We start from the raw sequence: 16,595 nt of genomic DNA, 5'->3' as shown, positions 1-16,595 counted from the left end.
GGATGAATGATTAAATAAAAGCTTCAACCCTAATTTTTTTTTATCAATCTTACATGCTATCCAAAATCATGGTTAATTTTTTACCAGAACGTCAATTTTGCTAGTGGCAAAATATAGCTATTAGCTATAACATAGTTAATATAGAAAATTACTCCTAGTATGGAAGCCTACTTGGGACACTAAGTTTCATGCCGAAGGCTCCATGAGTTTACAGAATCTCAACTAAGAAAGGCCCCTAGAGACGACACCAGAAATGAGTGTGGCTTGCTCATGAAAATTGGACAGCATGTTCCAAGCAGAGGGAACAGCATGGAGAAGAAAAATCATACTCTATTCATGTGCAGAAACTGGCAATTAGTTTTGTATTACTAAAACACAAATGTTTAACTTGGGGGTCCACAAACAAGGATATATTGGCAAATGGTATTTGCTGTGCATGATGACAACTTGAACTTTCATCAGGTTTTCTATGGGTCTATGAAATGGGTCAAAGGGACTTAGCTAAGAATGACTGTGGGTAAAATGCATGACAAGGAGGGATAGAGACAGGAGATGAATCTCTCAGGGTCCAAGAGACCAGGGTAAGATGTGCAGATTCCTTCCCGTGTATGATGGAAATGTTTTACAGGGTCTGAAGGGGGAAGTTGAGAAGGACAGCCTGCTGAAATGGGGACGGCTGAAATGCAGAGCAAGGCAGAATGCAGACAACAGTCCAAGGCATCTAGGGAGCCAAACAGAGGCAGTGGGAATGGAACAGAGTGAATTAGAGACAGGTTAGGAGAGAAAATGAGCAGCTTCCATGTTCATATTTGCTTGCATATGCATAAAATGTCACTAGAAGATTCTCAGTTAACTAACACTGGTTACCTGTGGATTAGTGAAATCGGTGAGAGGAGAATGAGGATGAGAGGGAGTACTTTCACTCTAGAGCCATTCATACCCTTTGAACCATGAGGATACTACCTATTCTAAAAATAAATTTAAAAATAGACATGAAGGTTATCAGAATGAGATGCCTCTATGTAAAAACCTGCCTAGGTCCCCCTCCAAACCCCCTCTTATATTTTAAGTTGCACTTTTGAATTCAGATCATTTTTATGCCAAAGGCTACCGGACTGTACCAATGACTGACCCTTGAGAAAGGCCAATCTTTCTGCTTATCGTGGTGATAAATATATCAAGCTTAACTTATCATGTCGATGTAAATAATGAGTTACCTGGGTAAATTCAACCAACTTAACAATTAGGTGTCAAAACATCAGTATGAAGAATTAACTCCAGGAGCTCAATCTTTTAAATTTCATGGTAAATAAAAGAGGCTCAGAGAAGACTCTATGATTTATTAAAACAAGGATAAATCACAAGAATCGCTGATGTGAAGATCAGATTGTCGATTGACTCTGGTGAGTGTTATGCTAAGTTAGGCTAGCCCTTCAGCTAAAAATGACTTTATTCTATTGAAACTCCTGTTCAACCTATATAGCGTTTAAGGCAGGTACTCCAAATATAATTGACTTAAATTGAATGGCTTTATTAATTTCAAATTAGTAATGAGTGAATATAAACGTAAGAGTTTAAAAAAAAGTTGTGTAAAACTATCTAACATTGTTTTCCATCTGGCTAAGTTCAAATGTACTAAATTTGCAATTCTTGTTCAAAACATTTAATGTAACCAATTAAACTTGTTCATCAAAAACATACTGTGTCCAGAGATCAGTTGTGCAATGGCTTCATTTATTTGGTTTTACATTTTAAAATCTGCCTTGTTCCACAAAGGATATGAGTCATCTTAAAAGAATATAATTCAATCAAATGGAAAAGTATAATTAGATAAACATCAGAATCAAGAAAAACAAGGTAGAACAGAAGCTCAAGACCATAGGAAAAGATAGAATATTGATATTAGGTTATGAATTTTTATATGATTATTAAAATTGAGTTGCAAATTTGTTCATTTCCTAGTTGCCAAGCTAGAAAGGGAAATATAATCAATGAGTTGATTCTCATTTTGCATGATGAAAAGACAACGCACACACACACACACATACACAAATTGTTCAGGGTAAGTAAAGCTTTTCTTTGGCATTTAAAGTTAAATGGAATTTCTTGCATGAGTCTTCCAAACAGGAACTATAGAAAGAACCATGATCATAACCACATTTCGAAAGTAACATAATAGTAAGTTTCCTCTGACTGTATTAATAAAATCCCTCAGTGTGGGCATATGGGGGGGTGTTAAGGATGCAAAACAAGGTACCAAAGTACAGCCTCTGAAGATCTGGCTAGACTCCTGGTCTAACAGCTAGTATTGGAAGGGAATAGGTTGACGTCATGGCCTTTGTTCAGCCAACCCCCCATAAACATCATTTCTCTCAATTAAGCTTCTGATCAAATTTAGCAACAGAAAACTCATATTCTCTGGCATGTACAGAAACAAATGCATTTTGTATCACTGTTGAGGGGAGACCAGTAGACAACAATTACTCTTCATGTATTCCCTATATCTGAAATTCAAGGTCATACAAATTTACTTCTGTGTATTTTTTTCTGCAATCAACAATTTTGATTCTAGCACAAGTGAATTGAGTGGATCCTGTTGAATTTAAACAAACAAAAAATTATGGGCTGAGATTTTAAAAACAACAGTAAATGGCATTTAGCAAGAAAGGAATAGAGGTTTCTAAAATACAGCCTTTAGGAAGATAAAGACAGAGGAAATCCAGGTCTTGGATTGCATTCTGGTGGTGCTTGTGGAGGCGGAGTGCTGGGGGATCAGGAGGTAGGACCCAAAAGTGAGTCATCCAATCCCAGAGGCACTGTGCATTTGGTTGCAGGACACACAGAAGAGAAAAATACCTCTTCAAATCTGAGATTAGAGTTTTTATTTGACTGTGATTCCAAGGCCAAAGTAATAGCAGTTAAACTGAGCAGTTAAAGGCTCAACTCCTACTTGTAAAATGAACAAATAAGTGCTTATAAGTAACAAGGTAAAGAGAGCTTACTGTAACCAAAGGGGAGAGCTTTTTTGAAAAGCTTAAAGTGTGCAAGAAGAGCCAGGTAAATTAATTGCTCAATACCCTGGGTTACAAATTTAAGAAGTGTAAAATGTAATTATCTTTATTACAGGAGGGAATTTTGGCTTTGTTTTAATAAATCATAACAAATTAATTTTTTTTCATAAGTTCCCTCCCACTGTTGGTTCCTGCAGTCTTATTACCTTTTATAGAAAAGTATTATTTCCTTATCCATCTAGGAAGAAAATAAGTAGGTTGGAGAAGCAATAGTAATAAAGTATGGCCTACCATATTGTGTAAAAATAAGTCATTTGAGTAATATGAAGTTAAGATGGTAAAGATGCATTAAAATGTCAGAAAGAAAATCTGGGAGCGTGCCCAGATAATATTGTTAAGCAGAGATTGAAAGAAGTTCACACTGACTCATGAAATTCATGTGATGGAAAAAAAATGAAATCAAAACAGAAAATACCATAGTGTAAAAATAAAGCAAATAAAGTGTGATGCAGTTAACCTTGTTTTTCTTTTTTTTTTCAAAATGATATAACATTTTAAAGCAGGAAGACACTGTATCTTCCAAATCCTCATTTCACAATCCCCTGGCTGTCAAATTTGGAAACTGATGTGTTTCTATACTGAGGAGAAAACAGTTTAAATTGTGTATCTATATCACACATTTTGAATCATTTAAGAATCACAGACACTTCTACATGTTTTTTTTCTACTTTTGCCTGTAATAAAAGACACGATAATTAGATCAAACCTGAAAAACTCAACTCTAAAACAAGTGAATACGTCACTTATTAACCAAATCATTGTTTCCTCTTGGGTAACTTACAGTTTTCTTTAAAACACGACTTTTACTTTTTAAATTGTGTTTGAGAGCACAGTTGAAGTAGGCATGATTACCAATGAGACTGGAAATTTTGCAAGCTTAGACATGAAATGAACTTAAGAGTTGGGGAGAATTACCTCATAACCTTAATGACACATTACAGAAAGATAGCATATGGTCCTAAAAATGTCAGAATTGAAATATAAATGTTAAAATAACTGAGTTTGCCTATTTATACAAAGAAGCAATTTTTGAAATTCAATTAAATTTCACCGGCCACAGAACAATTCTGTGATTCTAAATTGTGGTTTTTAGATGAAAGCTTGAAACACAGTTCATTCATTCAACAAATAACTAATCAGCACTTATTCTGCGTAAGATGCAGAAGATTACAGGATAAAAAAAAAAACAGATTCAAGATTCTGTCCTATTTGAGCTTATACTGAGTCACTTCTCCAAATCTCTATACCTAAGTGACTATAAAATTGGAGCTTACAGTGATGCATTTTTCAAAACTTTAAACCTTATTGCTGAATATAAAATAAAAAATGATAGTCTGGGAAGAGGGAATCTTGCCATAAGCTCTGATGTATAAACTTTACACCTAGAGGAGAAAAAAAGCATTAATATATAACCAGTTTCTGAGAAATACAGAGCATAACACCGAGTTGGAAGTTAGGCTGGGCACAAGGCTGCCTCTGCTGGCTGACCCGGTACATCCTTCCAGTAGAATCTCAACTCCCGACACCTGTATCAAAGTTGCCACTCTTAAAACACATCCCTTCACGTAAGCAGAGGCTCCTAAATACGCAGCACAACAATATCCCAGCCTCATCGATCTCCCGAATAATCTGACTTCTAAAAGGACTTTCTCTAAATTGGCCCTAACGTGTTGACGGTAAGGGTTTGCACCATCGATTTTATATACCAACTAGCTAGCTCTGAAATACACAAAAATCCACAGCGACTTCTACATGCCACTAATATAACGCTTTGCCTGTCTACATGTTTTGGCTAGAAAGATGGGAAGAACGCATCTGCTAATCCAGCCGGAAAAACACAGTGACATATTTCCACCTGAGCTGCTGAAAATCCAACGGTCTTCTCCCCAAATAAGCCCCATGCCAACCTGTCCTCCCCACTCTCGTACCGGCGCGCACCCCCACGAGCCCCCAGGGGGTGGGCGGGGAAGGGTCAAGCTCTCCTTCGCCCCCGCTCGGCCTCCTGAGCTCAAGCAGAGGTTTTCAGGTTCACAGGGGGCTACGCCCAGCGCCATTAGCACACCTCTGAGCGCTCCACCGAGCCCCCGGCGGGAGGCAAGTTTGGCGGGTCCTGGACCCTGCCCGCGGCCTCTCGGCGGCAGCATCAGCAGCGGGCGGCGGCGAGGGCTGGGCCCCGCCTCACCACCTACCTACAGGGCGGGGGCGCCGGCTCCTGGGGTCCGGGAGAAGGGGATCGGGCGCATGCATTTCTGGGAGCGGTGGCTTCTGCTGCTGGGCGCCGGGGAGCGCATCCTCTCGGCGGGTGGAAGGAGGGGTCAGGGGAGGACCGTACGCCGAGGAGGAGCAAGGGGAGGAGGCGGGAGCTCCGAGGCGCGCGCCCGCGGGGCCCCGCGTTCCAATCGGGTGGGCGCAGCCGCCGCAGTCGGGGTGTCTTAGGCCTCTCCCCACGCGCGACGCCTCGCCAGCCCCGCTGCTGCGCCCACCGTCAGGGCATCGGCCGCTACAGGGTCCCGGGCCCGGCCGAAGGTGGGCAGCCGCGGGAGGCGCGACGCTGTGCAGACGCCCGCCTCTAGCTCCGCCCGGCCCGTGGCGCGCGCTGCGCCCCACCGCGGTTGCGGGGGCCGGGGAGCTAGGCGGCCGGGCTCCGCCGCTCGGACTGCAGTTGCGGCATCCTCCCCGCCCCCCGCGACCTCCGAGCTGGGAGGCTGGGCACCCCGGCTACCCGTGGCTGCTGCAGCCTCCACTGCCGCGAGCCCGGCGCCTCCGCCCCGGAGAGCTGCGCGCGCGGCCTCCGCAGGCCTCGGCCCTTTGTGGCGCCTCCCGAGTGCGGGCGCCTTGCTGCCCCGGCGAACCGCCGCCTGGCAGCGGCACCTAGGAGTTGCCTCTTACCTCACCCCGGGCCGCATCCCCCTTACAGCTGACACGCCTAGCCCCTACTCTTCGTGGGAAGTAAGGCTTTGACAGCAGAGCAGGAGTTAGAGCGTCTCCCCAGCTTTAAAGCCCTTTGACTTTACTTCCAGCTCAGGACCGATGGCCACAATAAATTCATCCTTGTGTCCCTTCCGGCGTTGTGTTTAGCAGAGGGGCCCACCATCTCCTTCCCCCTCCTGTTCCCGGTACAGCATCCTGGATGCTGCCAAATTGCAGTCATTACAGCAATAAGAACATAGTAGTTGGGCCCTCCAGCCGACTCTTGGCAGAGACTCGAGAGAATCTTGGAGGGGGAAGGTTTGCATCAGCTGCGGGGCCTGTGCCTGTGAGCTCCCCATCCCCAGTTGAGTGCTGTTCCCTCTGCGGTCCCATGACCAGCACTGCAACATGACTAGGAGGATCTGGCCGTGGAGTTCATTCACTCTTATACGCAGAAAAATATCCCAAGGAAGGGCCTGCAACTACTCTGTTAACAGTGTGTCACAGGCCTTCCACACAGATAAACTAGATAGCAGCCTCCTCTGGGTTGTTGACGCAGCTTAAGCTGTAATAACCTCTCTGGAAGGCGGAGCAAAGCGTTAACAGTGGTGGCTTTGGCATTTCAGTAGCAGGTGGTCATGTTATACTATCTTGCAAATGTGGAATAATTGCCCAATTTTGCACTAAGCACGTATTAATTTAGACGTCAGGTTTATATCTTTGGGATTTGAATGTAAAGATGTTGGATTTTTTTTTCTGTAGCCATTGTGTTATTTGTAAATTGTTTAGCATTTAGTAAGGGAAAATTAGCTTCCTAAAATATAAAGAGCCGATTGCATTGTATCAAAGGAACATGGTTTGAGATCTCCAGGGAAGCTGAGCTGCTCTCACAGTTCTTTGATGAGTGCTTTTATGATTTTGAAATCTAAGGTTATTGAAAATCAGGCAAAAGAAAAACGTGTTCCATGGCAAGGACAAATTGTGACTAAATAGCTAAGATTTTTTGAGATAGTTCTTTTAAGCAAATTGAAGGTTGGGTGTGAGGCCCTGTGGGAGCTGCACTGCGCTTGTCCAGGAAGCAGCCAGTGGGGCGTGACTTGGCTGCTTCCTGCCACTCTCTGGTTGATCTAGAGCCCCACTTTATTTTCAAAAGATAACTATTATTATTTATGATATTTTCCCAAATTTAGAATTACTTGATTATAGGAATGTGTATGTACATATCTGATGTATAAGTAACAAGATGAAGTCACTTAGGAGGAGAATTTGGCAGTTGCTTACTCTTTAACAAAATTTTTAAGTTTTGAATGTAGTTTCTGAAGGAAGTGTCCATTGACTTACAAGTTTTCACTGTTTCTCATCCTTTTACTACCAAGAGGCCCCTGTTGTTTTTCTCTCTATGGACTCCATGTTTTGTAAATAAATTAAGCAGTGATTTTTTTATTAGACAAAAAGCTATAACTGAGTATGAATTTTTAAAGTTGTGACCGTCAATTATAAAACGTCAGTCTTCTGGCCAGGCGCAGTGGCTCACGCTTGTAATTCCAGCACTTTGGGAGGCCGAGGCGGGCGGATCACGAGGTCAAGAGATCAAGACCATCCTGGCCAACATGGTGAAACCGCATCTCTACTAAAAATACAAAAAAAAAAAAAAAAATTAGCTGGGTGTGGTGGGTCCTGTAGTCCCAGCTGCTTGAGAGGCTGAGGCAGGAGAATCACTAGAAACCGGGATGCAGAGGTTGCAGTGAGCCGAGATTGCACCACTGCACTCCAGCCTGGTGACAGCGCGAGACTCCATCTCAAAAAAAAAAAAGGTCAGTCTTCCAAAGATATTGCAAGGAATGTAAGAATCCATCTTTATGAACTCCTCCAGGACTGCATGCTGTATCATATGCTTCTTATAACATTTTTATTATACTGAAAGTCCTGATATAATAAAGATTTCTGCTCCACAGCTAAGGGAGTACAAACTCCTCCTAAAGATTCTTCACTCGTTCCTTTCCATTAACTGATTTACCTAAGCCTTGGCTTTATAGATAAGTCGGAAGAAATGAAACTCTTCCTTGTATGTGTTGTCCAGTACTGTATGCCTTAGCTACTTGTAGCCGTTTAAATTTAAATTATGGCTAGGCTGTGCTTTTGGATAGCACAAACTAGAACATTTTCATTATTGCAGAAAATCCTTTTGAACAGTGCTGCCCTAAATAGAAGGTCAAATTTTAATTGGAAGATAAGATATAATACATGAAATAATTTGGGAAATCTTAGTATACTACAGATCAAACCTCAGTAGAAAGTGTACTTCTTAAGAATATGGTAATCTTTAAGAATTCAGGCTCTGGCTTCAGACTACAGCTCCACCACGTGCTGACCTTGGGTAAACTACTTAACCTCAGTTGCTTTATCCGTAAAGGATATGCTTTATCCGTAAAGAATGGTAACAGTACCAACTTTATAGGGTGGATATAGGAATTAAAGGAGATAATCCTGAGTGCTTCTTAAAGTCTAGAATGTGGCCATCAATCAAAGGTATTAGTAGAATAATATACTTTATTATGGTAAAGTTTTTAAAAATGGTATCCCTAACACTTTTCACTGTTCTTGGCTGCGGAAGTTACTTGGTAAATGCTGAATTAATGAAAAACTATAATACCACACTGATTTTATGGGTATGAGGGCCACTTTTAAATATGAAAACTGGCCTTTCTCTGTTGAAGGGTATGGGCCATTGTAGGATAATTTAGGTGGATTTGTCATTTAACTTTTGCAGGAATAAACAACCTTTGTATGATGAGACTTTGGAGTAGATAAGAGAAGCAGAGATCCCTTCCTCTCTTAAAGGAAGAAGAGAGGGATCACTTCACTCCGCCATTTGTTTGTTTCGCTGAACCTGTGGGAGGCAGCTGGGTCTCTGGGTTCAGGCAACAGGATTTCTCCCAAGTGATTTTCTAGAGGGCTAAGGTAGGCGGGCTTAGAGAAACATTGCCAAACAGTGGTAATCCTGCAAATGTGTTTGGTATTTTTCTTACCTATCTATCTAAAGACAATTCTTGTAATGAAGAAGCATGATTAGTATTTCTGTTTTTGAACACAACACTAGTAATGTCTCATGAAACTAGAATTCTAAAAATATTGGCAAATATCGCTCTAACATTGCCCAAATGAAAGGCTCCTGAGTCTCTGGTTGATCTAGAGCTCTACTGTATTTTCTTTTCTGTTTTTTTGTTTGTTTGTTTTTTGTTTTTTTCTTTTTTTCTTTTTCCAGACAGGGTCTCATTAGGTCACCCAGGCTAGAGTGCAACCTCCAACTCCCGGCTCCATTGATCTTCCCACCTCAGCCTCCCAAGTAGCTGGGACTACAGGCATGCCCCACCACACCCGGCTAATTTTTGTATTTTTTGTAAAGATGGAGTTTCGCCATGTTGCCCAGGCTGGTCTCAAACTCCTAGGCTCAAGCAATCCATCTGCCTCGGTCTCCCAAAGTGCTGGGATTACAGATGTGAGCTCCTGCGCCTGGCCTATTTTCACACCTGTAATCCTAGCACTTTGGGAGGCCGAGGAGGGTGGATCACTTGAGGTCAGGAGTTTGAGACAAGCCTGGCCAACACGATGAAACCCTGTCTCTACTAAAAATACAAAACTTAGCTGGGTATGGTGGCACATGCCTGTATCCCACCTACTTGGGAGGCTGAGGCAGGAGAATCACTTGAACCCCAGAGGGAGAGGTTGCGCAGCGCTGAGATCACGCTTATGCACTCCAGCCTGGGCGACAGAGCCGGACTCCATCTCAAAAAAAAAAAAAAAAAAAAAAAGATAATGATTATTGTGTATGATATTTTGTCCCAAATTTAGAATTCCTTGATTATAGGAATGTATATGTACATATGTGATGTATAAATAACAGGATGAAGTCACTTAGAAGGAGAATTTGGGAGTTGCTTACTCTTTAACAAAATTTATAAGTTTTGAATATAGTTTCAAAACTGGTTAAGTAATGACCTTGGAGCCACTGAAAATATCGAAATCTCTTTGGAAGGTCTCTCAAAAGGTGTGGGAGAGGAGTTTTATGCATCAAGTGATGAGCTTAGGCTACTAGCACCAAGAAAATTCACTCTTTAGTGAACCTATCCTTCTTTTTCTAGCGCAGAGAGAAACACCTCTTATCATATGCTTGACTCAGGCCTGTTGGGACACGGGAGGCAAATACTGATGATCATGTGTGGAGGGATATGAGTAGCCATCCTGCAACTAAAGAGGCAGAAGAGAGTTTATTATTTAATAGTATTTAAGGCAGTGGCTCATTTTCACAAACTGGAGTCATTTTCACAAACTGGGGTCATTTGTTTACTGGTTAATTATGATAATATCTTGAGTTTTGAGAAAAATGTAAGTGTCCTTTTGTGGTTAAACCTATATTCAGTGTTTCATTTGGCTTGTTATAAATCTGAAGAGGAGGTAGAAATCACCTTGGCCTTTGTGGCGTCTACCAGAGTGTACTGAGAAAGAAATATTGCTGTATATAGGCATGGATTGTTGTCCGCATAGCTGTCATCATGTCATACTTATGGCTGATTATTTAGAGTTAGCCCAATAAATTTTTCCTTTTCTTTTATTCACAGCTAATTTAAAAATACTTGCTTTTGAATAATTTCCTGTTGTCTTATTTCTTCTACGAATAGTCTGTTCAGTAGCTTGAGAATTCATTACATAGTTTTTACACTTTCTGAAAAACATATTCAAATAAGCTGCTACAACATTGGTGCTAAAATATAATTTAAAATTTTGAAATGAATCCCTAAAAAAGTGACATTATGTGGTGGTGATTTGTATTACTGGGTAAAATAAATTTACAGTGCTTATGCTAATAGGGTTTTTTTCCAAGGGAAATAATTACAGATTAATAAATAGTTGCAAAAAATGTACAGGGAAGTCCTGTGTTTCCTCCTAGTTTTCTCCCCATGATTAATGTCTTACATAATTACATTACAATATCAAAACCAGGAAATTGACATTGGTACAATCTTGAGAGCTTATTCAGATGTCACCAGTTTTTTTTTTTCTTGAGACAGAGTCTCACTCTGTTGCTGAGGCTGGAGTGCAGTGGCACCGTGTCAGCTCACCGCAACCTCCATCTCCTGGGTTCAAGCAATTCTCCTGCCTTAGCCTCCTGAGTAGCTGCAATTACAGGCACCCACCACCAAGCCTAGCTAGTTTTTATATTTTTAGTAGAGACGGGGTTTCACCATGTTGGCCAGGCTGGTCTTGAACTCCTCATGTGATCCACCTGCCTCGGCCTCCCAAAGTGCTGGGATTACAGGCATGAGTCACCGCATCCGGCCAGGTTTCACCAGTTTTACGTATATTCATGCATGTTTGTGTGTGTGTGTGTGTGTGTGTGTGTGTGTGTGTTTATATGCAATGTTATCATATCTTGTATCACCACCACAATAAAATACAGAGCTATCACCATGAGGCTCCCATAAGCTACTCCTTTAGAATCATACTGATCTTCCTCTTCACCACATCCCTATTCCTGGCAACCACTAATCTCCCATCTCTATAATTTCAAGAATGCTATATAAATTGAATCATATAGTATGTAACCTTTTAGATTGGCTTTTTTCCTCATTCAGTATAATTCCCTTGAGATCTATCCAAGTTATTACATGTATCAATAGTTCCTTCCCTTTTCAGATAATATTCCAAGGCATATCGATGTACCACAGTTTGTTTAACCATTCACCCATTGAAGGGCATTTCAGTTGTCTCCAGTTTTTGGCTATTATGAATAAAGCTACTGCTATGAACATTCATTTGCAGGTTTTATGTGAACATAAGTTTTCATTTTTCTGGGATAAATGCCCAAGAGTACATTTGCTGAGTCATATGGTAAGTGCATATTTAGTTTTTTAAGAAACTGCCAAACTATTTTCTAGAGTGGCTATACCATTTTATATTCTATCAGCATGTATATGTGATAAAAGATAGATTTTTAATCTATTAAATAAACTTATTATGATGATACATTTCTCTTATTATACCATAATTGCTTGGTTACTTGAACTCTACCAGACTAAGTTTTAAGGTCAGGGATCTGTTTTGTTCAGTGTGGTGTCCTTGGTGTCCAACATAGTACCTGACATATATTAGATTCAATAAATGTTTATCAAATGAATGAATAGCTTAATAAACAAAAGAAGGACAGCTGACTCAGGTTGAGATCAAATTGAAAAACTGTAAATAAATTATAATGATTGTTGAATATGAATTGGATGCCATGATTTTTCTTCTAGCATTTTCAAATCAGAAATTGGCACTCTATAAGATGAATCACTTGTGGGCAAGTTAATAAAAACTAAATGTTAAATTATGTTGTTCCAAGGTTATTTTTGGCTGTACTTTGGTAACAGCAGAAGATTGTAAACAATCTAAATGCCCAGTGATATGGAACTGCTTTAGTAAGATATCTATACAGTGGAATACCTACCCTGCAGTTGTCAAAAACAATGAGGAAACTCCATTTAAATAATGAACACCCTCTAAAAGGTATTAATTAAAAATACAGAAAATCATGTAGAGCATGCTACTGTTTGTGTAAAAAATTTAAAAAGGAAATTAAAGAAAAATAGATATATGCACGAAGATGTTAATTCTTCCTGTTATAAAGTACAGGCTGTATGTCCCTGGGCCATGTTGTGCTTGAAAGTAAAGAAGAGCTCAAAAATGTATAGGGACATTCCAAAAGAACACAGGAGCCAGCTTGAATGGACTCCCTCTGGCTGAATTTGGGACAATTTAGGTTTTAAATGAATAATGACAGCAACAGAATATAACACATTGAATAAAAACTCACTAAAACAGAAAAAAAGAATATGAGTCCAGGCTGATATGTAAAAATCAAATAAAGAATACAAAGAGGGAGGAGAGGAGGGAAAGTTCTTTTCAGAAGAATGATAAAATTAAAATATCACCATTTTGCCATCACTATAGCAATAATTGATTCAGACAAGGATCATCAGTGAATGCTAAACCCATTGGCTAAAAGTTTGTTGAGGAACAGAATAGTCTACAGTCTCAAAGTATCACTTCCACCATTGATATTTGCTTTTTTCCAACATTTGCCAATTAATTACAGTTATAAAAGGTAACTTTATGATGGAGAAATATAGCATACACCTTAATCAAATGACTGTACGCAGCCACTAAATTAGGGACTTAAAGCCACACAAATTTATTATCTTACAGTTCTGTAGTTCAGAAGTACAATGTAAGTCTCATTGGGCTAAAGTCAAGGTGTTGGCAGAGCTGCTTTTTGTCTGGAAGCCTCTGGGAGAAGAGGAACCGCCTGCATTCCTTGGCTTGTGGTTCCCCTTCCTCCCTTTTCAAAGGCAGCAATGGCCAGATGAGTCTTTTGCACATCACATCACTCTGACCTGACTCCTCTGCCCCACCGGCCTCTTTCACTCATAAGAACGCTTGTGATGATTTGGGGCCCATCCAGGTAATCTAGGATAATCTCCATCTCAAAATCTTAATCACATTTGCATAATTCCTTTTGCCATGGAAGGTGACATGTCAACATGTTCTGGGGATTAGGACAGTGACATCTCTGGGGTTGTGGGGTGAAGTGGACGTTTCTGCCTACCACACTTACCCATTACAGGTAATGTGATACACTGGAATTATGTGCATTCTGATATAATGCACTGAGAAAGACACATCACTTAAGATAGTTGTCCTGCCAGAGGAAATATTTAAATTGACAAACTTTCTGAAACTATTGTCCTCCACTATTCAAAAAGGTCAATGATGTAAAAGAAAAAAGGTTGGGGAAACTGTTCCAGATTAAAGGAAGGAGACTACAGACACGTGACAACTAAATGCAAGGTATAATCCAAGAGTGTATCCTAGATTAAAAGAAAAGCTATAAATGAGATTATTAGGACAACTAGAAAATTTGATTATTGACCATATAATAAATGACAATGTGGAATTAAATTTCCTGAGTTGATAATTATATTGATTGCTCTTAGTAGATGCACAACACAGTGTTTAGTGTGTAGGATAAAGTATCATGCTGTCTGCAGCTAACCCCAAATGGTTCTGAAAAAAATAGAGAAAGCATATATGGAAAATATTAATAATTGATGAATCTAGAACAGTACTGTAAGATAGAAATATATGTAAGGACATGTATAATTTTAAATATCCTAGTAGCTACATTAAAAAAGTAAAAAGAAAGCAAAATTAAGTTTAATAATATTTTATTTAACCCAATATATCCAATTATTCTCATTTAAAAATGTAATTAAAGTAAAAAGTATTAACGCGATATTTTACATTTCTTTTTTTAAATACTAAGGCTTAAACATACAGTGTGGATCCAGTGTTTACAGAACATCTATTCATACTGGCTACATTTTAGTGCCTAATAGCCACAAGTTGCTGGAGCTCTTCATCCACAGATCTGGATGAAGGGTATATGTGTGTTCAGTGTTCTACAGTTGCAACTTTCTGTTGGTTTGACATGTTTCAAAACCAAAAAGTTGGAGGAAAATGAACTAGATATGTGTTGTATGTGCCTAGATTATTTCTGGGAGACATAGAAGAAGCTGGTAACACTGTGTACTCCTGGGAAGAAGAAAGGAGTGAGTAGGAGGATGGTTTTCACCATACCCTTTTTTACTTTGTGTAAAATATTGTGACTAAACCTATACAAATTTAAACTAACATCTGCTTAATCTTTTTATTCAAAACCACATACTCTAATGCTGAGGTCTAGCAACCCCTTGATTAAGAGGTAAGAGCTCCACCTACTGAACTTGATCTAAGATTCCTTGAGATAGGAAAAAAGGGTCCCACTTAAAATACAATAAAGTGTAGAAATTTCTTCTGATGATTTTTCTATCTTATTATCTTAATAACCCCTTTAAATCTTCCTGTTCTCATATTATTACATATTTTCAGATAAAGTATATCAATGATTTAAACTCCATCTCTGAGTTGCTGAAAAAAGAAACGAGATTCAAGCACAGGCTCACCTAATTTTGTGGTAATGGATGATGATTGCAACTCACAGTGGCGCCGGATGTTGTGAGCAAGTTCATTACAAATTTATGTCTTACTTAAGCCTCCTTCCATCTTGCAGCGGAGCGAAGTCTCTTGGGTTAGATTTCTTCAACTATAACGGCTGACATTTTCAAAGTTGAGTTATATCTTACTGCCCTCTGCATCTACTTTATGAGGGTTTCTGAATTAAGGCTGGGCTGTAAGGTGTCTTGACTCCTTTGGTAATTGCATCATTTCCTGGCCGTGTCTAGTATATAATGCGGAGAAGTGAAGCAATTGCCCAGATAATAACACAGTTTGGAAAGTAGGAGGGTAACAAACACAGTGGGTTTGAAGGATTTGCTTGGAGCCTTGGGCAGATGTCCTGATCCTTCACTAGGCATACCACCCACAGCTCTCTCAGCCTCGTTAGCCTGCGTGTGCCAAATAAATAAAATAGAACCGCGTGCTATGAGGCTACGTGACCCTTCATCACCCATATTTGTAGAGCACGCGCTCCGCACCCAGGACAGCGCGGGGTCGCTCCGGCTCTTCGCCGAGAAACGCTCTCAGCCGGTGGCAATCTATCGTTAGATTTAGTAAAATGTTTAGAGGGACTTAACATCCGCGTGACAGAGAACGAAGAAAGACGGAGAGGGACAGAAGTTAGATTTGGAAAGAGCGGCTAAAATGGTTAATAAAATAATAAAGCAAATTACAAGGCTCTGGACAGTATGCGTCCAGACAACACTTGTCTTGGTAAAGAGATTTACAAGTTACGTAAAAGAATGAGACTTTCCAGGATATCTTTTTCAGCATGGCAATAGTAAGAGGATTAGATTTGGAGGGTACAGGTTTTTTCCTTAAGGGGCCATCCCGGTGCTTCCGAGAATTTGCTTCAATTTCAGGAAATAGATTCAGGGACCAGGACTCAGAACAAGAACAAAATAGGTGTGGCTTAGACGCAATACTCTACCGCCTACTGCTTAGAAGAATTAAATGCAGATTGTTAACACAACAAGTAGGTTTAGGGCAACATATTTAACAAGATCCCTGGTGGTCTAGTGGTTAGGATTCGGCGCTCTCACCGCCGCGGCCCGGGTTCGATTCCCGGTCAGGGAAATGATGTTTTCTTTAACTTTGGTATCTTGCATGCAATTTTGCACGCAATTTAGAAGTCAAGAGTTTTGTGTAGTTTTCATTTGCTGGTTAAGTTTATTTTTTCATAGTTTTATTTTTTTTTAAATCGAAGTCATGAGTTGTGTGTTTTCATTTGCTGGTTGGGTTTTTTTTTCATAGTTTTGTTTTTTTTTTTTGAATCTTAAGTTTTATGTACTTTTCGTTTGCTTGTTGGGGTTTTTAATCATTAAAAATTGACTTTTAAAAGTTTATTTAATCTAAGGCTTAAAATACGCCATCTCTATTTACAGATAATGTAATTTATAATCAATCAAATAACATAAAGTTCTGTGATTCTAAAATTGTATTTTTCAGTTTTTAAAAATAATTTGGATGTGTTTACAAGCAGTCAGTTAAGCCTTTGTTTAACCTTGATTTTGTTTGACT

At 39.9% G+C, this 16,595-nt stretch overlaps 1 protein-coding gene and 1 non-coding gene across 6 annotated transcripts in view; one reads left to right on the top strand and one right to left on the bottom strand.

Moving 5' to 3' along the window:
* The window catches only part of NCOA7 (nuclear receptor coactivator 7), a 153,722-nt gene extending 138,448 nt beyond the window's left edge, over positions 1-15,274 (bottom strand). For 2 of the 5 annotated variants that reach the window (XM_063666556.1, XM_063666558.1), the window contains exon 1: positions 15,023-15,274. The gene's annotated coding sequence lies outside the window, so the exon portion shown is untranslated. Of the gene's footprint in view, positions 1-5,260; positions 5,706-5,960; positions 6,278-15,022 lie in introns of those variants that run through there. The other 3 variants (XM_054491646.2, XM_054491647.2, XM_063666557.1) reach the window with 2 other exon arrangements.
* Positions 15,275-16,079: 805 nt separating this feature from the next.
* Positions 16,080-16,151, top strand: TRNAE-CUC (transfer RNA glutamic acid (anticodon CUC)). The gene has a single exon. It is a non-coding gene; the product is annotated as a tRNA-Glu (tRNA).
* The last annotated feature ends 444 nt before the right edge of the window (positions 16,152-16,595 follow it).

The sequence above is a fragment of the Pongo pygmaeus genome, chromosome 5 (genome assembly GCF_028885625.2).
Source record: "Pongo pygmaeus isolate AG05252 chromosome 5, NHGRI_mPonPyg2-v2.0_pri, whole genome shotgun sequence".
Lineage (NCBI taxonomy): Eukaryota > Metazoa > Chordata > Mammalia > Primates > Hominidae > Pongo > Pongo pygmaeus.
This window is presented reverse-complemented; position numbering and strand designations above follow the sequence as displayed.